The sequence below is a fragment of the Marmota marmota genome, unplaced genomic scaffold (genome assembly GCF_001458135.2).
Source record: "Marmota marmota marmota unplaced genomic scaffold, marMar, whole genome shotgun sequence".
Taxonomy (NCBI): Eukaryota; Metazoa; Chordata; class Mammalia; order Rodentia; family Sciuridae; genus Marmota; species Marmota marmota.
In genome coordinates, this window is record NW_025999853.1 from 23,057,166 (window position 1) to 23,080,190 (window position 23,025).

Below are 23,025 nucleotides of genomic sequence, written 5' to 3' on the forward strand. Positions count from 1 at the left end.
AGAGAGAGAGAGAGAGAGAGAGAGAGAGAGAGAGAAAGCAGGGGCAGGGGAGGGAGAGGGAGGAATATAGAAGAAAAGTAGGAGGGATTTATGGAGAAAAGAAATAAAAAGAAAATAAAGGCACTGTCTCCAGAAGTTTCTCTGAGGAAGATGTGTAAAAGAAGGTATTTGAAGCAAAAAGACTGTTGCCTGTGCATTGCCAGATGATAAACAACCTTCTTCAAAATTGTGACAGTTTGTTGTTGTTTTTTTTTTTTTACATTGACTGAATAAATACATTTCCAAATGCCAGAACTCCAAGTCCCAACAGGTAATAAACTAGAATGGACTAATGACAGCTGTGAAAAACAAAGCCTGATTAAAAGAAATACAGAACCTGCAACAACCAATCCCTTCAAATAACTTGAACTTCATTTTTGGCAGAAATCCAGAAATTCTTTGCCCACAAGCACAGGGGCTTTGAAACAGCCAGTTCAGTTGCCGACTCTGTAAAATCACCACACCATGGCACTTAAAAAACTACAAAACTAAAATCCTTTATTCCCCTTTCAGAAGTAAGTAGAACTCTGAAATAATATTGCATGTGCTGGGGGTGTGGGTGGGGGTAATCTGTTAAGTAGTAATTTTGAAGTCCCATTTTATCTTTCTTCCACATTTTTGTTCTTGTGTTTTCCATTGGTTGTCATTACAGACAAGAATAGTGTAGTAAAAGCCGTAGTTAAGGATCTAGATGGAAAAATCAATAGGACACATTTTCCAAGTAAAAATCAATAATACTTAAAACAACTTTTTCTTACCTTAGAGGCAAATCCTATTGTGGCAAATGACTAAGTTCCTCATGTCCTCTGACCCTGTCATGTCTAACTTACTGTGTACCCTTGTTTTTATATGAATGGTCATCCGATCAATTAATTCTGACATTGCTATTCTTACTGAATAACAGTTCACTACTGTGAAAGACACATCAACGAATGAATTAGTCAGCATGAAATTATTTGAACTGTAACTATCAAATATTTATTTTATTTTACTAATGTCTCCAATTTAATTTAGAGGGAAAGTCACTGATGTTTCTAAAAAGAGGAACAGTGTTCATTTTTTTTTGACATCCATTAACATAGTTAATTGCCTTGCTTTTGGCCTTTGAAACCCCTGCTAGTTGATCAAGATAGTTTATGGTTGAAGGTTAATGCTTCTGCAGAGCAGGGCTAACACAGTAGGTGTAAGTAGAACAAAAATGAGAGGTACCACTCTCTCTGTTCCCCTACACTGTGCAACATGCTTTACAAGCATTATTTTTAAGCTTTGGTATAATCCCTCCAGGTTGTAGCCTATCCTCATTTAGATATTAGAAGATTGAGGATCTGAGATATTGGGGGAGGGAACTTTACTGTCAATAAGAAATAGAATTGAGATTTAAAGCCACACATTTATAATATCAGAATTCTGTTTCATTCGGGACAAATATTCCAATGATTTATTAAATAATGGAGGAAATATGAGCTATGATCATATACATAGGTAATTGCCAATGTTTCTCTGTTTCTAATCTTCATAAGGAAATTACTTTTCAAGTCATCTTGAGATAAATATACAGTATACAAATATGAATTTTCCAACAGCAGCTATGAATTTTCTGCTAGTCAAGACTCTTTGCCAGGTTTAATTTTTTTCATTCATGTTTTAATTTGTCTTTCCTCCCAATGTAATTTTGTGATGGAGCTCAGTGTATATCAATGACTTAGGGGAAACATGAGTAAATCTGCTATTTCTCTAAGTTTTGGAGACTGCTAGGATTTCTGAGAGCCTGGAACTCACTAATATTTGAGTATTTGTACATCAGTGAGGGTCTTCTTATTGTCCTGACTTGAAATAAATACTATAATTAAAAGTATTTTGTGCTATTCTTAAGATTGGGCCAGGTTAGCCCAAGGTGGTGTAATGGATACAAAAATGTATACATAAATAATATCTGAGTAAGAATGTATATCCCTGTCCTGATTATATTTGATTTCTTCATTTATTCCCTGCCAATCTTCTATTCAAAGACACTATATAACTGACCTTGGCATATTTTTAGCATTTATATTATCGTTTCATACTTTTTCTTTTTTTAAAACTATAAACTATATATTTTCTAACTTTAAGATATATAGTTTTATATTTTATAATTATTTGGTCATGAATTTCATATTTATATTTTGCCTGAGGATTTTAAGAATATTCTTTTTTTCACATCTTTAAATATATATCTCATTTATTATAATCTTTAAATCTCATTGCTTTAGCTTTTAACTGATTTTATATTTTATTTTTTATTTATGTTTATTTGTGTAAAATTATTTACCTTATTTACGTGCATTATCTTGAAAATTTAGCTTTAATTTTCTAATGAAATCTTTACTTATTTTCATTTGGCTTTTCTCATTATCCTCTTTTATTAGATTCTTAGAAGTTTTTCTTAACTGTACAATTTTTGCTTTTATTATTACTGACAGGAATGTGACTATAAATTAACCATGGACTTTCCAACCATAGCCCTCTGGCTTCTCCAAGGGATCTTGTAACTCACTTGAGAATTTTTGTCTATGAAACTTCTCTGGGAGAGCAAGCTCTTTCTACTCAGGGCCATGTACCCCATGCAGATGGTGCTCTTGATTTATTGTCATGATGTTGCTTCGCAACAGCTCACATCATTCATTGTATGAGAAATTGTAAAACTCCATGATCTGCTTATGGATAAGGTACCCCTGTCATGGTAGCCATAAATGAGAAAAGAAAAGGTGCATATGGAATGTGTCAACTCAGGAAACAAAGTCCATGGACCTCATAAGGCTTAACCTTGATAAGGAAATAAGTGATATTAAACATCATGAGAGAAGTCAAGGTAACAATGGGGACTTTTAAATATTAGTGTCATCAGGTACTTATCCATTCCAGCCTTCTCTTTTCATTCTTGATGAGATCATCCAATTTTAATAATATTACTAGCAACTCTACACTTGTTTGAATAGCAAATGCTTAATAATTATTTGGAACAGAAAGTGTAAAATCTATATCCTAGATTGGGTCTCGATCCTGAGCTCCAGATCCTTATATCCAACTACCCAAAAAGAACACTTCCCCCTAGATATGTAGCATATAGCTTTACTGTGTTCATTCTCCGTAAGTCTCTTTGAATATCCAAGATGATTTTCTTCCTGAATTCCTCATGTCAGGAAATTAATCCTCCACAGGGTAATCTAGGAGTTTCTGACTCCTCTTTCTTCAATCACACATTGACTCTGTCATCAAATCCTGTCAAGTCTACTTTGCTAATTGGCTCTACTTGTCTCTATGGTATCCACGCTCTTTTCCAATTCTTTGGAACCATCATCAATATCTGTTGCCCTGAGTGTCAGTTATAAGCCTCTCAACTCCAAATTCATGCTGCATTGCTTGACCTATGAAAAAAAAATCTGGACCTTTTAGTTATTATTTATTTTTGCCAGTGTGGTTTTAAGCTTTGCCTGTAGAAGATGCTAGACAGATATTGCAAGAAGAAAGGATTTTTGCTTCCTCATTGTAGTATTCCAGCATAGCTTCTTCATTGCCCTGTTCCTACAGTTTACTAGACCAGCATTAAGCTTGGCATACTCTATTGGGTGGTTGAGAAACAGATTGCCGTAGTGAGCCATTGTCCAACCAACTGTTTTTTTAAAGACAATGCTTTTCCAGCAAATGCCACAGGGACAGCAACAGAGTAACATCTCTACTATGTAGTAAGTCATAAGAACAATGTTCACTGATGAAATGTATATCTCTGCTAAGGTTGGGGGAAAGAAAGAGCTGGAGTTCTTTCTTGAATCTTCTATCTCAGTCCTAGTGCTATAATTTGTGGGTGAGTGTGGCTATTTCTTATATTTGATAATATTATATTCTTTGCAGTTCTCTTTTTCTCTTACTTGACTGCCCCTTTACTCGAATTCTCTGTTATTGTTAATTTTTCTGCCACTAAACTTGTCATGCTCAAATTTCTAAGTAGTTCTTCTCCCCTGAACACATAAAGACTTTTTGGATAAATGAAGTTGTTATAACTCAGCCACTTGTATTTCTTCTTAGGCCTTTTAGGAAGATTTTTGACCTTAGCTTTCAATGTTTTTCCTCTTTCCATTCACCTTCCATTTGACTAATGACCACCAGAGATTTAACTAAGCCAGGAATTCAACAATGAAGAGAAAAAAAGTCTCTATCCTCATAAAGCTTACAGTTTTACTTATGGATGAAAGACAGAAGTAAATATTACAGTAATATATAACCAGTGGAAAAAAATGCTAAAAGAGTAATAAAACACATTAGAGGAAGTGTGTCTGCTATTTTTTATGAGGTAGCTATTTCCCTGAAAACAGGTTGGAATATGCTGTGATAACAATCAAACCCAACTCTTTGAGGTTTACTGCGGTAAGTTTAATTTTGGCTGATTCTGTGGGTTGATCCCAGGTCAAGCATAGTGCTTCTCCATGTTGTCTTCCCTGGGGGATTCAGGATGATGGGGATGCTTCTATCCAGACCACTAGAACACATCCTGGCAAAATGTGTCCTAGATGTGAAGATGCTTAAGGCTTCAGCCAGGAGGAAGAATCACTTCCTTTCACATCCTATTGGACAAAGCACGTCAGAAGGCCCACCTGAAGGCAGTGGGCAAGAAAGTATTATCCCCTGGAAGAGGAAATAATTGTATTGTATTCAAAAATACAATCTAACACAGGTGGCAAAGAAAACCCTTTTTGAGAAAATGCCATTTGATCTCCTATATCTGAAGACCAGAAAGAAGTAAAAAAGAGTTGTGAGGCTATCTAGGGGCAGATCATTCCATAATAGGCACATCATAACTACTTTTATTCTTTTTGTTTTAAGTGAAAACACTTTAAGTGCAGAGAAAATGATTCTTTTAATAGTAATTCTCTTGACAGTAATTGCTGTAATATGTCATGCCATGTGTAGTTAGCCTGTGAAGAAAATGAATCGGGTGAATCTTCTAATAATTATTCTTCTAGTGAATGATGATTCAAATAGACAAGAGGATAAGAATATCCTTAAACGCTTCCCTCTCTTGAAACTTAATGGAAGTTTGTGTTTTAAACAAAATATTCTCCAAGTATGATTTTTTGTGAAATACTTTGTCAGATCCATCTGTTTTATCCATTGAGAAATTCTTTTCAAACCTCTGTTATTCATTAATCGCCTCATAAATTTTTTTAATTATATAGAGACTGAATTTATTAATTGGCATAAATTCAGTTTTATTTAACACTTGATACAAACAGTAAACACTATATAAATACCTTTATGAAAACTATTCATAAAACTATGAATAGTTATGCTCACTTGACATATCAACACTCTGCTTTGTTTATATGAATAAATGTAATCATTAATCATCTTATGTTCACTTTAAAGCTTTTTCAAGGCAGAGATTAATCTTAATACATTTCTTCCCTCATGATTAAAGTAAGTTATATTCTTTATTGAATATTTTCAAAGTGTTGAATAGTTTATAAAAGATCGTCTCCAATCATAATAATCTTTGAACCCAGGGAACCACTGTTTGCAGATTATGTCCTCTTATTTTTAGAAAACATTTTGAGCAAGGTGCTTATTTAATTTTTTAATATTTATTTATTTATTTTGTAGTGCTGGGGATTGAACCTAGGGCCTTGTGCTTCGAGGCAGGCACTCTGCCAGTTGAGCTATATCCTCAGCCTGCATGGTACTTATTTAATGATACCATTTCACCATATTTAAATTTTCTTTGTTGGTTTAAGCATTGGATTTATGCTTTTCGACTACATTTTTCTATACAAGCATCCAGTTAATTTACTAATGTAGCAGTGTTCATAACATTCTCATATTTTTAATTGCTCTCATTGTAGTTATAATTGTTCTCATTAAACACTCCATAAACTTTTTCTCTCTTAATTAGAGCTGCCAGAAACTTATCAATTTAATGTATTTTAAAGAACTAAAACTTGGCTTTATTTAGCAATTTTATGATTGTCCAGTTACCTCAGCAATTACTTTTCCTTTTTTACTGTTTCTCTTCTGTCTCCTACAGTTCAATAATTGGGGGCCGGGGGGGGCGGTGCTATCTGAGTATCAGAACCTTCTTTAGCACCTCCTCCCTTGCCCTCATGATTTTTTTCTTTTGTGAAATATCCCATTGAGGAGATACCATTCTCCCTAGGGCCATGATGACATTCTGTTATCAAGAATTTCAACATTAAGTTGAAGGAATAAAAAAAGAGTCAATTACTTTTTGCCTCACTTGGAGTGTTGTTTTAACTCAAACTTTCATCGTTTAATTTCATATAGATTCTTTCTAGACACATTCACCTTATTGATTCGATCCCAAGTTTCATCTTTTTGTTTCATAGAGATTCTTTCTAGGGTTTTCCAGCTTATTGACTCATACGCCCAGATTTTATTTTTATTAAATCTCTGCACTCACACTTTCCCCTTATCATGATCTTTTTGAAATAAGAATGTAATAGGAGATAAAGGAAATGTCCTAAGTTTCAGATCCTGACTGAAAAGTTGACAGAAGGATTTTCATTGAAATCAGATTACTCATAAGTAAAATATAAATAATTCCAGAATATTCAGGCAAATAGAAATTTCTATTGTTATGGGATTCCATCCTGGTTTAATTAGAAAAGTTTGAAAATTCCCTCAAGTAGCTGAAATTTAAAGAAAATAAAATAAAAACCCCATTTCAGATATCTCCCTAAAGCTTTATTGAAGCTTTACTATGAGTAAGTTTAAATTAATTAGAGAGGTATTAAAATCTGTTATTGAATTTGAAAAGCAAAGTCACCTTTGGCTCAGAGTACATTTAAGTTAGTATCAAAAGATGTATGTTTTATAGTACGCCACAAAACCACAAGCTTTGAGTATATATGCAACTTGTAATATGTTTTTCACACTCAAATATATTCCCTGATATGTTTTCTGGAACCATTAAATCATTTTTGGATATTAAGTCAAGGAAGTGGTAAATACCATAAAAAGTCCAGTATACATGTCTGTAATTTTCCTGTTTAGAAACCTAATCCTCATGTGGCTTGTTTAATGCCTTTTCCAAGTCAATCAAGAATACTGATTCAGAAAGAAACGGATAAGGTTTTAAGAAGTACAGTATCATAGATGTATTGGCATCTCACATCTCCAATATCTCTCCTTTGTTGAAAGTTGATTTAACTTTTTCTTTTCTTTCTTTCTTTCTTTTGTTTTGCTTTGATACTGAATTCTTTAAAATGTAAAAATCAGGAACAAACTTGGTGTTTTATTAAAATTCTTCTGTAATTAACTATACTTATTTTCTTCATGTTGAAATGCTTTTCCAACTTACTTCTAAAAGTTTATAAGTCCATAAATTCAACAATATATGTTATGACCAATCACAGAAAGACTGTTAGTTTCCAGGAAGAAAAATAATTATGCTAAAGATTTGCCTAAGTTTCTCTAGAATCCATGTTAGTGGAACAGAACCATTCTCTTTTTGTCTTTCCCAGAATGCTTCTATAGACAATGAAAGGCTACCCTTCCTTCCTCCCCTTCCCATCCCTCCCTTCTGCACACCTTCCTTCCATTCCTCCCACCCTTTCTTCCTTCCTTTCTTCCCCCCAAAAGCACACTGAGTGCAATCAATGGGAGTGAAGAGCAATACCTGCTGCTACTCATTTTATACTGCAGTTTTCTGTACCTGGACCCTAACTGGTAACCTAAAATATTTGTTGAATGAATGTTGACCATTAGCTTCCTTGCATTTGTTTGTGTGTTTGTGGTTCTAGAGATCAAACTCAGGGCCTAACAAGTGAGCACTCTATCACTGACCTATACCCCAGCCCTCCTTGCATATTTTTTTTTTGCATCAAATATTACTTAAAACTTTTTTATATCTTCTTTCTTAATTTCTTCCTTTTATGTGCCAAGAACAGTAGTACATCATTTTTTCAGTGATGTCTACGTAATAATCATTTTGCATGTGTAATTACTGATCCTTACCACAGCTTTACTATTTTTTTTCTCAAATTTCCTCATAAAGAAACTGCTAATGACAGCAAGGAGTCTCTTCCCCAATTCACACAACTAATGAGAATCAGAGCCAGAATTCAAATTCAGCTTTGCTTGGCTAAGTTTTCTCCTCTGCTTCTAACACTTTTTAACTCATATTCTAGTAATAAGAGAGGACATTTATTTTACTTGTAATACTATGTAATACTAAATGGCAGAAATAGGATTTGAAATCAAGACTTTGTTCTCTTAACTAGTCTCCTTAAATTCAGAGGGAAGGCGCCTAGCCTAGGGAAAATAGGTGGTTTAATGTGTTGCCTGTGGGATGATGATCTCAGTGACACATTCTTGTACTTCTGCTACAGGAGCATGCTTGAGGAGCTGTAGACAAGTAAGTTTAGCTGAACAAACAAGGCTTTGTTTAATTGGATGTGACTCTCAAATAGTGGGTATGCAGTAAATTGGGCTGCATAATACCTGTCAGAAACAAAGAGCAAGAAAACCTAGGACAGAAGCCCAAGGAAGTATTTTGAAGGTGGAGAGACAGTGAAGGCAAAGGAAGTTTCAAAGAATTTGTAGTAAAAAATATTTTTGGTTTCTGCAAGAAAGGCACAGTAAAACCCGTATTGTTCAAATACGGTTTTTAGAGTTTAATGAAGTTTAGTGAAAAAGGAATAGGGAAGAAAAGCAATTAGGAACTGAAAACTATCACAAGATGTATACAGGTCAAGAGCTAATGCTGACAAAATGGGCACAATCATTATTTGTTTCTTTTCGTTATAATCAGTGCAAAATTTTATTGATTTTTCATAATTTGTATGATATTAGATGTCAGTAATGGTCCTGCCTATCACAAAAACTTTAATGATAGAGAGAAATCTAGAGAAACAAAGAGATACAGGGGAAAGAGTATCTTTCCCCAAATCACACAACTATGACATTGCAGGAAGAGAATCTGTTTACATTTTTGTTTTTTTTTTTTGGTGGGGCTAGGAATTGAACCCATGGCCTTGTGCATATGAGGCAAGCACTCTACCAACTGAGCTATATTCCCAACCCAAATCTGTGACTCTTGATTCTAAATTTATGTTCTTATAGCTAAACTAAAGGAGGATTACATTGAAGAAGCCAAGTAGAATGTGTTGTTACCAAACTTCTTCAAAGAACTAATTCTGCTTCACTTTGATCCTAAAATCCAAATGAAGGATTTTTCATTTTACACTTTAAAATTTAAAATTTAGAACTAAACTTTGCCTTATATACAAACAGATATATGATAAATTGTGGTATAAAGGTGTATTAAGAATTGTAATGCAAAAAAAAAAATACAACAAAGAGAGCTCATGTCTAATGGCATAATTTGGCATGAACATACTTTATATACAGAGTTATGAAAAATTGTGCTGTGAATAGATAATTATGAATGTTATATATTCCACTATTGTCAGATATGTAAGAAATAAATTTAAAAAAAGAAAACAAATGAATGAGGACATTTGGATGTATATGTGAAAAAAAAATATATATATACATACATATACATACACATACATATGTTTATATGTATATGTGCATATTCGTGTATATTTTTCTATTTTAATGCTTTTTTTATATCATTCTGTTTCTCTACCACTTGAAAAGAAAACTGATTCCCTTAGTTTTGAGGGAAAAGGGAAAAACCTCAAACTTATTTTCCAATACTTTCTAACTTCTACATTAGATTTTTTTTTTATTATCTTTCTCACATCAGCCACAATTTGTAGACTTTACTCTCCTTGTCTGATGCAATCAGTGTAAATGAAATGGAGAATTGAAAGGTCAATACCTTTCTAATCCAGGAAACACCATCCCATTTTTGCTTTCTTTAGTTTCTGCTATGCCATAGTTCCTTGTTCATCAGTGGTTAAAATTTTGAAACCATAGTGCTTTTAAGTGTTTAGACACTTTCCTCTTTAATTCTCTCTAACATTAAAGCTGTTCTTACACCATTGTGGCAAAAATGACAACTTGGTCTCATTTGTATAATATTGGATCTTATTTTTATTTCAAAACTTGTTTTCCTATTCAAACAAAACTATAATACTGTTATTTATAGTGAGAAAAGCTCTATAAGAAGAATGATGGCCTATGATGGTCTTTAGAAAGTTAATGAAACATTTTATTTCATATTTTGGTCTATTAAAATATGTTTAAGTTAGTTTTTTATTATTATTTATAAAATGAGCCGAATCTTTAAATGAGTAAAAAACATTTAATTGATAATTAATAAAATTCCTGGCATGATTGCTTCTGTCAAACTATGATTTCTAAGTATTATCATTATGTAGGAAAAATATATACAAAAGGATTACAACAGGGCTAGGGTTGTGGTCAGCAGTTGAGTACTCATCTAGTACCTGGGAGGCCCTGGGGTTAGATCCTCAGCACCACATAAAAATAAATAAAATAAAGGTATTAAAAAAAAGAACTACAACAGAAAAATCATTCACTGATAGAGACACTAATTTCTCACCAGTTACCCTCTCTTCCTTTCTTAACCCTCCACTGCTTAATTTTAGCCAGTTTGATAAGTTAAAAGATTTCTCATAGACCTAAGAATGACTATTTGTTAAAACCCTGCTGTAGGAATATTAGTAGATGTGATATGTGCAACTTTCATGATATTTCCTTAATATAAAACTGCTTGTCAGCCCTCCTTTATTCCTTTCACTTGCTGTGGAAGGGAGATTTCTATAACTATGAGTTTGGACCCAAAGTGTGGGAAATCACATTTTGAGAAAAGGTTATAGCCAACCTCAGTCTCTGGATGAATACATGAAGTAAAATCACCTGGAGCACTTGATTAGCTAGAAAACTATGAATAAGAGATATAAACATCTGTTATTCCAACAAAATACTCTGGAAACTCAGATGTGCTTGAACACTACTATAGAGTCAAATAAACCCATCATAAAATATTCAAAATAAAAATGTCTTTAGTGCACCTAAAATAACAATACCATAGAATAGCAGCACAGTACGCTCAACAGTACCAGTTGCTTACCCTCATGATCTTGTGGGAGTTGTAGCTCAGTGCTGCTACCCAGCATCCCAAGGATCCTCATATCATGTATAGCAATCCTCCAAAAAATGAAAATTCAAAACATGAGGTATAGTTTCTACTGAGTGCATATGAGTTTTGCACCGTGATATGGCCTTAATATTTTTAAGTTGAAATATGGTTTAAGTGAAGGAGCAACATTATTACAAACAGATATATTTCTATTACAAATGACAACATCAAACATCATAATATTCTTTTGGTCTCTAAAATAACTTTCTAGTATGTGCCACAGGGAAAATATCAGTGAATTTATAATTTAAAATTAGAACCTATGAGCAAAAACTGTCAAAATCACGAGTTCATATAAGTACCAACTCTCTAGAAAATAGTCATTTTGAGTCTTTAAGAAATAACAGGTATGATTACCTTTGTTCATATAAGGTCATAATCATTTACATCTTGTTATCAAATAACAGATGCCCACTCAAATGAGTTTAAGTGAGGTTGGGATGACAAGCAGTTTTATATTAAGGAAATATCATGAAAGTTGCACATATCTCTTTCTGTGTTTGCAAGACTTTGCATCTCATCTCCATATGTCTCTGTTCATTTTTTTGCCCTGAAGACTGGCTTCTTAAGCAGAGTGTTTCATTTTTTATTTCCCCAAATTTTACTTGACCATTTATTTAGCACCAACAACAGTACCAATATATGGGTGCTCTTAAAACTGCTTTCCACATCTAATGACCTCAGTCTCTCCATTAACATTCAAAATTCACCAAAGAAGAGCAAGATGATTTGCCAAGGCTGGATTAGGAATCTATTCTCAGGTTTCATAATCTCATCAATTTTCCAAGCAGCTATATCGAGGGTTTGATGTGGATGTGTTTCCAGTGAGATAATCTAAATTTTCAGGAACACATTTAAACAAAGGGTGGGAGGAGATGGGATAAATTAAAATCAAATTTAAAAACCTTTTTTCTTTGTATTGGTTCATTTTAGTTTATAAATAACTTTAGAATTCATTTTGACATATTTATAAAAGCATGAAATATAATTTGTTCTATTTCATTTCCCCAGTACTTTCCAGTTCTCTCTCCTCCTCTCTCCCACTATTCCCTTCCCACTACTGATCTTTCTGTTATTTACCTATAGTTTTTTTTTTTTTTTTTAGTTCTTGTGCATATACATGATGGCAAGATTCACTGTGAGGTATTCATGCATGTATATAGGAAAATTAGGTCATGTTCATTCCACTGTTCGCTCCTTCCTTCCTTCCTTCCTTCCTTCCTTCCTTCCTTCCTTCCTTCCTTCCTTCCTTCCTTTCTTTCTTTCTTTCTTTCTTTTTTTCATGATTATTTCAGTGAATTCTTTTCCCCGGCAGTGTTCAGCCAATGCTATTGTCCTTCAGAGAGACCTAGATTTCTCTTCTTTTTTTGTCAGAAGATGCATGTGCCCACTCCAACGACACTGCAGTATCTTTATTTTAGTTTTTAATTTTTTTAAATTTTATGTATAACAGGAGAGGGCATTACAATTCTTGTTACACATAATTATACACAATTTTTTCATATCTCTGGTTATATACAAACTATATTCACACCAATGAGTGTCTTCATACCTGTACTTTGCACAGTAATGATAATCACATTCCACCATCATTAATAACCCCATGCCCCCTCCTTTCCCCTCCAATCCCTCTGCCCTATCTAGCATTCATCTGTTCCTCCCATGCTCCCTCTCCCTATCCCACTAAGAATCAGCCTCCTTATATCAAAGAAAAAATTCAGCATTTGGTTTTTGGGGATTGGCCAACTTCACTTAGCCTTATATTCCCTAACTCCATACATTTACATGCAAATGCCATGATTTTATTCTCTTGTATTGCTGAGTAATATTCCATTGTGTATATATGCCACATTTTTTAAATCCATTCATCTATTGAAGGGCATTTAGGTTGGTTCCACAGTTTAGCTATTGTGAATTGTGCTGCTGTAAACATTGATGTGGCTGTGTACCTGTAGTATGCTGTTTTAAAGTTCTTTGAGAATAGACCTAGGAGAGAGATAGCTGGGTCAAGTGGTGGTTCCATTCCCAATTTTCCAAGGAATCTCCATACTGCTTTCCAAATTGGCTGCACCAATTTTCAGTCCTACCAGCAGTGTATGAGTGTACCTTTTTCCCACATCCTTGCCAACACTTATTGTTGTTTGTATGCATAATACCTGCCATTATGATTGGAGTGAGATAAAATCTTAGAGTGGTTTTGATTTGCATTTCTCTAAAGAAAGAAATCAAAGAAGACCTTAGAAGATGGAAAGATCTACCTTGCTCTTGGATAGGCAGAATTAATATTATCAAAATGACCATACTTCCAAAAGCACTATACAGATTTAATGCAATACCAGTCAAAATTCCAATTACATTCCTCATATAAATAGAAAAAGCAATCACAAAATTCATCTGGAAAAATAAGAGACCCAGAATAGCTAAAGCAATCCTTAGCAGGAAGAATGAAGCAGGTGGCATCACTACCAGACCTTAAACTATACTACAGAGCAATAGTAACAAAAAAAAGCATAGTATTGGCACCAAAACAAACTGTTAGACCAGTGGTACAAAATAGAGGACACAGAGACTAACCCACAAAATTGCAATTATCTTATATTAGACAAAGATGCCAAAAACATGCATTGAAGAAAAGATAGCCTCTTCAACAAATGGTACTGGGAAAACTGGAAATCCATATGCAACAAAATGAAATTAAACCCCTATCTCTCACCATGCACAAAACTCAACTCAAAATGGACCAAGGACTTAGAAATAAAACCAGAGACCCTGTGTCTAATAGAAGAAAAAGTAGTAGGCCCTAATCTTCATCATATGGGATTAGGCCCCAACTTCTTTAATAAGACTCCTGTGGCACAAGAATTAAAATCAATAATCAATAAACAGAATGGACTCAAACTAAAAAGTTTCTTCTCAGCAAAAGAAACAATCTGTGAGGTGAATAGAAAGCCTATATCCTGGGAGCAAATCTTTACCCCTCACACATCAGATAGGGCACTAATATCTAGGGTATATAAAGAACTCAAAAAGCTAAGCACCAAAAAAACAAATAACCCAATCAATAAATGGGCCAAGGATCTGAACAGACACTTCTCAGAAGTTAATATAAAATTAGTCAACAAATACATGAAAAAATGTTCATCACTATTGTTCTCTCTTTGTCCTGGTCCTTCTCCTTCCCCTCAGTCCCCTTCATCTAATTCATCAATCTTCTATTATGATAAAATCCCCCCTTCCCCCCCCTTCTCTCTCTTTCTCTCTCTCTCTCACACACACAAATCCTTATTTCAGACTAGCTTCTACGTATCAGAAAAACAAATGGACTTTTGACTTCTAAATTTTTTTTTACTTAGCATAATAGTGTCCAATTTGATCAATTTACCAGTGAATTCCATGATTTCATTCTTCTTTATGGCAGAGTAATACTCCATTGCGTATATATGCCACTTTTTCTTTATCCATTCATCTCTTGAAGAGCACCTAGTTTAGTTCCATGGCTTGGATATTGTGAACTGTGCTGCCATAAACATTGAGATAGCTGTATCCCTATAGTATTGTGACTGTGGACTTTTAGGATATGTACTGAGGGGAGGAATAGCTGAATATTATGTGTTTCCATTCTTTTTTTTTTTTGAGGAATCTTCCTACTGCTTTCCAACAATGTATGAGTGCACATTTCCCCCCTCATATCTTCCCCAATATTTATTGTTATTCATACTCTTGACAATTGCCATTCTGACTATAGTGAGATGGAATCTCAATATAGTTTTAATTTGCATTCCCTAATTACTAAAGATGTTGAACAGATATATATATCTGTAACCTAGGACCTAACAAATACCAGTTAAACACACTACATGCTACCATTGGGCTATGTCTCCAGCCCTTCATTTAAATTCTATTTTTGAGAAAAAGACGTGCTTAATTGCCCAGGCTGGCCTCCAACTTCTGATCCTTGTTCTTTGGCCTCCTGAGTAGCTAAGATAATAGGTGTATATAACTGCATCTGGCTACCAATGCTTACTTTAGATACATAACTCCACAATTACAGGGATTCTGGCCTCAATTACCCTAACATTTCATTTGGTTAATATACCATGAAGCATAATCTTGTGCTTCAATAGATCACAGTATATAGATAGGCTAGAACTTTATTCCAAGGTGGATAGCATAACAATATATTATTACTTTACATATCTTAACATTACATATAATTAGAATGTTAAATGCCACCAACTATACTTTATAAATTACAGCTAATGTACCTCTTGCCAAAGTGTTGCTCACCTGCTGAGCAGGCATCATATTTAAAACCTGTTTCCAAGACTTCATATGCCCTCAAGGGTAAGACAGAGTAAAGTAATGATACTATTGGAACTGCATATAATCAGCTCCTATAAAAACATCTAGTCCTGATTCCAATTATGCTAATTCTCTGCAGTGGGAGTGTACATTTCAATCACCAGAAGGTTCAATGCCTTCCTGAAGCCCCTTGGCAGCACCAGGCAGTCCCCATGAAAGTATTTAGCAAATCCCTTTGTGATGCATGAGAGGTTTAAAGTAGTAATAAACCAATCCCTTTACACTGATAAATTCCTCTTAAGTCAATGAGGGCTTCTCTAGGACTGAAGACTGAGGATTTTTCTTCTCCAGTTTAGTTTCCCAAAGAATCTCAGATAATATATAATAATACAGACATCCATTTTCAACTTTTAGAGCCACTAGAGGGCAAGAGGATCATTATTCACAGTAGAACAACAGTTTAAATCTGAGCCACCCAATTTCAGTCCCTTAGAAATGCTAGTAGTACTTTTTCTCCTGAATTTGGCATTTAAATGTGTCACTGTTGAATTCTTGTGTGCTTAATAGAGCTCTCAAGATATATTTGTTGTCTTGCTGTAGAAAGGAATACAATGTAATATTCTTGCTTTACCAGTAAACTCCCTTTATACAAAGAGGCTGATTTTTAAGTCCATAGCTAAGTGTCTAGCACAGAATTCTACTGAAGCAGAAGCACAATTTCATTTGAAGGCCAAAAGGAATACTGAAGTTCCACTCAGAGAACTATATGCTTAGTAGGATTGTTAACCTGATCTCTGACTAAATTATTTTGTGTGGAGATCTTTCCCTTAGAATTTTTTTTCCTAACATGAAGTAATTTATTAATGACTAATATACCTAATGTTGTCAGAGGAAATATATTCTGAGTGGAGCAGCTATTGTAAAATACAGAATGCCATGAAAAAGTATATTAAAGTTTATAACTCCAAAAGCATGACTTAATTAAGAATTGTGGTCTGCAGCAGTTATTTAGCAAACCTTGACTCTTCAATTTTCCAGACTGATGGTGCATTGCAGTAGGGAAAGTTTGACAAGGGTTGTCCTACTGACTTTGAAATTCTTTTAACATTTTTAGTATTTTAAAGTATTTTAAATGTTCTAATTTACAAAGTCATATAGGAACTGCAAATATATGATGCCAAATATATGAAGCAGAAGTTTTGCTGTGTGTAAATTATCAAGATCCTATGGATGTATTATTATTATCTTGGCATATTGCCAGACATTTATTTATTTTTTTTAATATTTATTTAGTTGTAGATGAACATATAGTATCTTTGTTTATTTTTTTTAATGTGGTGCTGAGGATCGAACTCAGTGTCTCGGATTTTCAAGGCAAGCACATTACCACTGAGCTATAGCCCCAGCCCCAGACATTTATTTCAAAGTTTTAAAAGAATCTATGAAATAATTGCCCTTGGATTAAAATGAGATCAGATCTTCAGTTAAATATTACATCTTCTTTGATTTTGACCCTTGGTAAAAGATAGATTAAATATGCTCAAACTCATTTTATATATAAAGTATATGTTAGAGCAGCATCTACATATCTTTGTGTCTTCCATTGTAGCTTTTATATACATATAATAGTTGTATATCTGAATCTGTCTATATATCCACATTCTACTGAGAATTTAAACTCTTTCCTATAGTACATATTAGAAACAGCCATCTAATATCTAAATAAAATACTTGAGTTCAAAATGTTTCTTAATCACCTACACATTAAATCATGTGGTAATAAATATAAATAAAAATTTCAACAATATTTTACTCCTCTCCTCAAGCAGCCTATTGAGTGAGTAGAGTCTCTAAACAGATCATTTCAACAAGGTCTTAAACTATTCCAATAGAGAAATTCCCCGAGGATTATCGACTCAGAGAAGGGCAATCAAGTGGTCAGAACTAACATTGTGGAGAAAGTAATATTTTTGTTTACTCTCAAAAGATGTAGAAGTGTAAATATTAGGTATATGAGGACACACAGTTTTTCAGATAATGCCACTTAGTATTGATTGTTGCTAATACCATTAAAAAATTACATGTGTTTAAATTTCTGTTAAATATAAAAAGGATTGGCCACATTGAAGGTCCTAGGTAAAATCACTGTAATGGAATAAAGTAAAGCATAAACTGAAATCAAGGACTTCAAATTTTATAGCATGCATTGGAAAAATTGTAAAGGAGAAAAAAATTTTAGAACATAAGAAATTGATATTATTTACAATTATGTAAAAGTTTTGAGAAATGACATTAATCACTACAAAAACTAATATAAAACATTGTGTAAGTGATTTATCTTGAATTCCACAATATGACTCATGATTGAAATAAAATGCTCTCTTAGTTCTGGCTACTATAACAAAATATCATAGATTGGTTGAGTTAAATAAGAAACACTTACATATAACATTCCTGGAAAATGGGAAATCCAAGATCAAAGTGCCTATCCATTTTTTTTCCTGCTGAGTTTCAGCATCTGGGAAGGTCCCATTTTCTGGTTTTAAGACAGGTGCCTGTGCTTGCAGTCATTGATTTCTTGTGTCTTTTCCATAAGTTCATTAATTAGTTCCATCCTAAGTTCACCACTCTCATGATCTAATCTAACTCCAAAGTCTCTATGTCCAAATAACATCACATTGTGAATTAGGGATTCAATATATGAATTTTAGGGGGACAGAAACATTGAGTCCATGCCAAATTCCAAAGACCAGATTAACGGAAAAGCAAATATATTTGGTTCTGATTAAGTATTCTCATTTTACATAAAAGTACCTAATAGTTGGTGACCACACAGCATATTTCAAATACATACATGAGGAGTTTTTTCACATGACAGAACACCTATCTCACAGGTACTGTGAATACTATTTAATGCTCAATTTCTTTCCTTCTTACTATATTCCTGTACATGTTTCACTTACTAAAATTTATATTTTCTTTTCTTTACTTTGAAGATAAAAGACTAATTCAAACCAAATGTCACTATATTTTAAAGATCCCATTCATATTAAATAGCAGTATTCTTCGACAAAACATTTTAGAATCAAAATAATATATGTTAGTGGAAGTTTATTCTGAAAGATTTAGAAATTATAAATGGTATTGCAGAGGTAGCATTAGTTTAAAGAAGTAAAATTGACAGCAATATGAAGAAATTGACAAATTCACTATAGCAAAAAAAATTAAACAAATTTCTTCTGATGATTTGAGCTCAAGCAACTAAAATGTTAATAAGTATATATAATATTCACACAAAATAACTCCCAATAATAGAATTTTACTGAAAAAAATTAGAGATCATATATTTCTTAATATCCAGTAACACTATGAAAATTGATCATCTACAAGATAACTAAGAAAATTCCCATACTTTCAAAGAATTAGTCACATACTTGTTTTGTTCTTGACCTTTAATCTATCAAAATAACAATGTAATTACATTGTAATTTTAACAATATAATTACATATCAAAATTATATGTAATCACTTTGTTAAAATATCAGTGCTGTGAGATGAATAAATTTAAACATTCAAATGAATGTTCAAACACAATGTTGAATTTGAAACAATATAAATTTTTTCTCTACAATAACTGGTCTTTATATGTTCAAACTAAATTTATATGTTTGTAGATAATAAAAATAATTGAGAAGAAATTTCTTGTACAAAAACCTAAAATGAAGCCTCACTTATTCACTAGAATCTGAAATCTGGAAAGAGTAAAACTTGCATTCATTCATTGAATAAAGACTTATTTGGCAAACATTGTTAGATCCTGAGTTTATATTTGTAAACCAGAAAAATATAGCACCTAGTTTCATGGATTTTACTGTCTATAGGATAAATGAGAAGCCAAACAAGCTTATTTAATCAAAGAAACACCAAAAATGTTACATGAATATGTAATTTTAATGCTCAACCTAATATTGGATATGAAGGAAGATTTCTGGGAGGAAACAATACTGAAATACTGACATCCGTATAATTTAAAATTAGCAAGTCAACTAATCTTTCAGATAATGAATATTTGGTGTTCTTGACAACAGGAATTTACTCATGCTTAATCCAGTAAAATACATATTATCCCTCTGGGTAAACATATATTCTGTAAGTATGTCTATGTCCATATGTATGTTTGGTAACCAGCTAAGGATTATATCTTGTGACTTACTGAAGATAACTAGTGCACCCCAAGGTCAATTAAGTCAAAGAGAAAGTCCTAGGATTTCTAAAATTATAATAACTTGAAGACAGGTAAACACTTAGTTTAAAATTTAATACAGATGATAGAGTACAAAGGAAACTAAGATAAAAATCAGGTCCATCGAGTCAGTAGCATTTGAAACACTGAGTCACATAAAAAACATGGAACTGTGTCTCTGAATTTCAGAATTAGGTGAAGCAAAATATTCCCTCTTACACTGAGTGAGTTTGAGGTTTGAATTAAAAATAAAATCCTGGGTAGGGATACATGTTATAAAATAGCAAAATAATTGAATCACATAATTTTTCTGAATAAAATTCACCCCAAAGTTTAGTGGCTTAAAATAAAAACAATTTATTACTCATCATGTGATGACAAAAAATTACTGTTATTCTTCCAGCTCTATAAAACTAACTGGAACACGACTGAATATATACATTGAAAAGCAAGAATCCTTTTCTTTGGGGAAATTCTCATAATTGCTGAAGAGTGTCATGGAACACTTGAAGCACAGGCATTACCTATGTTGAGTAGAAACAAAGATGACTAGAATCTCACAAATAATACTGTTTTGAAATTACTGGTGTGGTCACATTTCACTTTTGAAAACAAGCATAAAAGGCCACCACTGTCAAGAAGCATGGAACATAGAAAGTGCCTGCCATATAGATTTGACATGGGATCATAAAATATTGAATTGTAAAATTTTAAAACAGATTTATAAGAGAAATGTTTCCATGTAATTCCACTGTCATGAATACCTTAAAAACTTGCTGAAATTTTAAAGTTTGTAGATTTGAGATGGTACAGAAGATCGAGATGGAAATATTACTAAAATTTTACTTTATTGCTTACTGAATATTGTTCACTGCCTGAAAATGCCTTGACACAGGTGACTGATTTTTACCACTATGCATTTCCTTAACAATGATGCCACATTATACTGAGATGATTTAAACTTATAATTCAGAAACACTAATGAGAAAAAAGTGTATTTGATGTTGCTTATGATTTTTTTATTTAAAAGTATGTATGTAATATGTGAGTATCTCAGTAAAATAAAGTTTAAATTTTTCAGAGAGTTTCTGCTTGTCTCCATCATCGTAGACCAATATCCAGAGGTAAGCAATGCTAAAAATTTTCTTTCATCCAACTAGATTGTTTTTTAGTATTTATAAACTCTGTATTTGCTAGATCTTATATGTGTAATGCAAGTTAGCTCTGAATACAATATATTAAATATAATATATAAACAATTTATGAATATCATTATCCGTGGAGGTATTCATATTTATGGATTCACACATTATTATATTAATATGTTATTCATTGAATTAAATGTTTAAAGTTGTTTACATTAAAATTTTACAACCCAGGTCCGGAGTTGTCGCACAGTGATAGAGCACTTGCCTAGTATGCATGAGGCACTGGGTTCGATCCCTGGCACCACATAAAAATAAACAAATAAAATAAAGGTATTGTGTTCATCTACACCTAAAAACAATATTAAAAAAATATATATATAACCCAGAGAAGAATGCAGAAATCATAACAAGTCAGTTCAGTGATGGTGTAACCATGTACTAACTCAAACTATAAAACCTTAGCAAAATCATAGAAGTTCTTATTCATGACCTTCTGTAATGAATGCATGTTGCTTTCTTCCTAAACTTAAACAAAATCATGATTTCTAATACATAGTTAGGTTTGTATGTATTTTTACTTCAATTAACAATTTTATTTCATTTACAACTAAACGTTGTATAGATGCTAGCTGATGGATTTTGAGTTAAAAGAGCAACACACTGCACATTCTTCTCATGGTTTATGGCATACACAAGCATTCATCTTGATGTGTGACACACCAAAGAAGAATTCCTAGTTAACAATGTACACAAATGCCCATCTTTAGTAGATTAATGTGAAAGATTTTTTTATAAGCTACAGTACAAATTTGAATTTCCACCAGCAATGTACAGAGGATGTTGTTGCTGCTGGTACTTGAGGTTGCTGTTCCTTTTAATTCTATTGTTTATATAATTTAATTCTACTGCTCTTTAATCAGTAGTAGATGCTTTTGATTTTCATTTTAATTTCCTAAGGAGGAATGTGCATTTTCTAATGTGATTAAGCATTATTAAATATATTAATGGATAATTTTTATATCATATTTGAGAATTTCTGTTGAAGTCTGTTTACCAATGTATAATAAGGTTATTGTTAATTCTTACTGATATGTGGAAGCTTTAATGTATTCTGAACATAAAACCCCATAAGTTGAGAATATCTTTTCAACTTTTTGAATTATTTTTACTCACATGTAGTTTATTTGGAATAAGAGCATCTTAATTCTAAATCAGTAAAAGTTAGCAAGCATTTCAAATAATTTTAAATTTATTGGTTTTTACTCTCATTGAAGTTTATAATTTTCTTTAGAACATACAGTCTAGACTCTATTTATCTTTATAATTAACTTTAAAATCCACCCTTAGGTGTTTATTATTATTCTTATTAGTAATAGTAGTATTAATAGTAGTATTAAGATATAATTTACATAATCATATTCACCTGTTAAAATGTATAATGCAATCAGGCATGGTGGTGCTTGCCTGTAATTCCAGTAGCTTAGAGGATTGTGAGTTCAAAGCCAACCTCAGCAACTTAGGCCCTAAAGCAAATTGGGAACACCCTGTCTCTAAATAAAATATTTTTTTTTTAAAAAAGGACAGGGGATATGGCTTAGTGATTAAGTGCCCCTGAGTTAAATTCCTGGTATTAAAAAAAAAGTATAATTAAGTGGCTTTTATGTGTATTCACAAAGTTATGCAACAATTAATTGTGCACTAATCCTAACATATTTTCATAAACACCGAAAGAAACCAAATACTATTAGATGTCCTATCTCATTTCCCTCTTCCTCCCATCCCTTTGCAATCACTTAATTTTCTGTCTCTGTGGATTTATCCACTCTGAATATTGTACTTATATACTCTGAATATTTCTGAATATTGGCCCTTATTTCTGGCTTCTTTCATTTAGTGTAATGATTCCAAGGTTAATTTGTATTACAGTATGTACCAGTATTTCATTTCTTTTCACAGCTCAATATTTGTCCATTTTGCATACAATCTAGATTTTCCTTGTGCATCAGTTAATGGGCTTTCATGTCATTTCCACTATGGACTATTATTATTAATGTGGCTATGAACATTCATGTACATGTTTGGAGTTTGTATACGTTTGTATTTATCTTGGAGATATATATATATATATATCTCCAAGATAAATATATATATATATATATATATATATA

At 32.7% G+C, this 23,025-nt stretch overlaps 1 protein-coding gene across 2 annotated transcripts in view; it reads left to right on the top strand.

Annotated features, from left to right (window-relative positions):
* Mgat4c (MGAT4 family member C) overlaps positions 1-23,025 on the top strand; it is a 783,513-nt gene that overhangs the window by 132,925 nt on the left and 627,563 nt on the right. For both annotated transcript variants that reach the window (XM_048804350.1, XM_048804344.1), the window contains exon 3: positions 20,791-20,833. The gene's annotated coding sequence lies outside the window, so the exon portion shown is untranslated. The remainder of the gene's footprint in view (positions 1-20,790; positions 20,834-23,025) is intronic.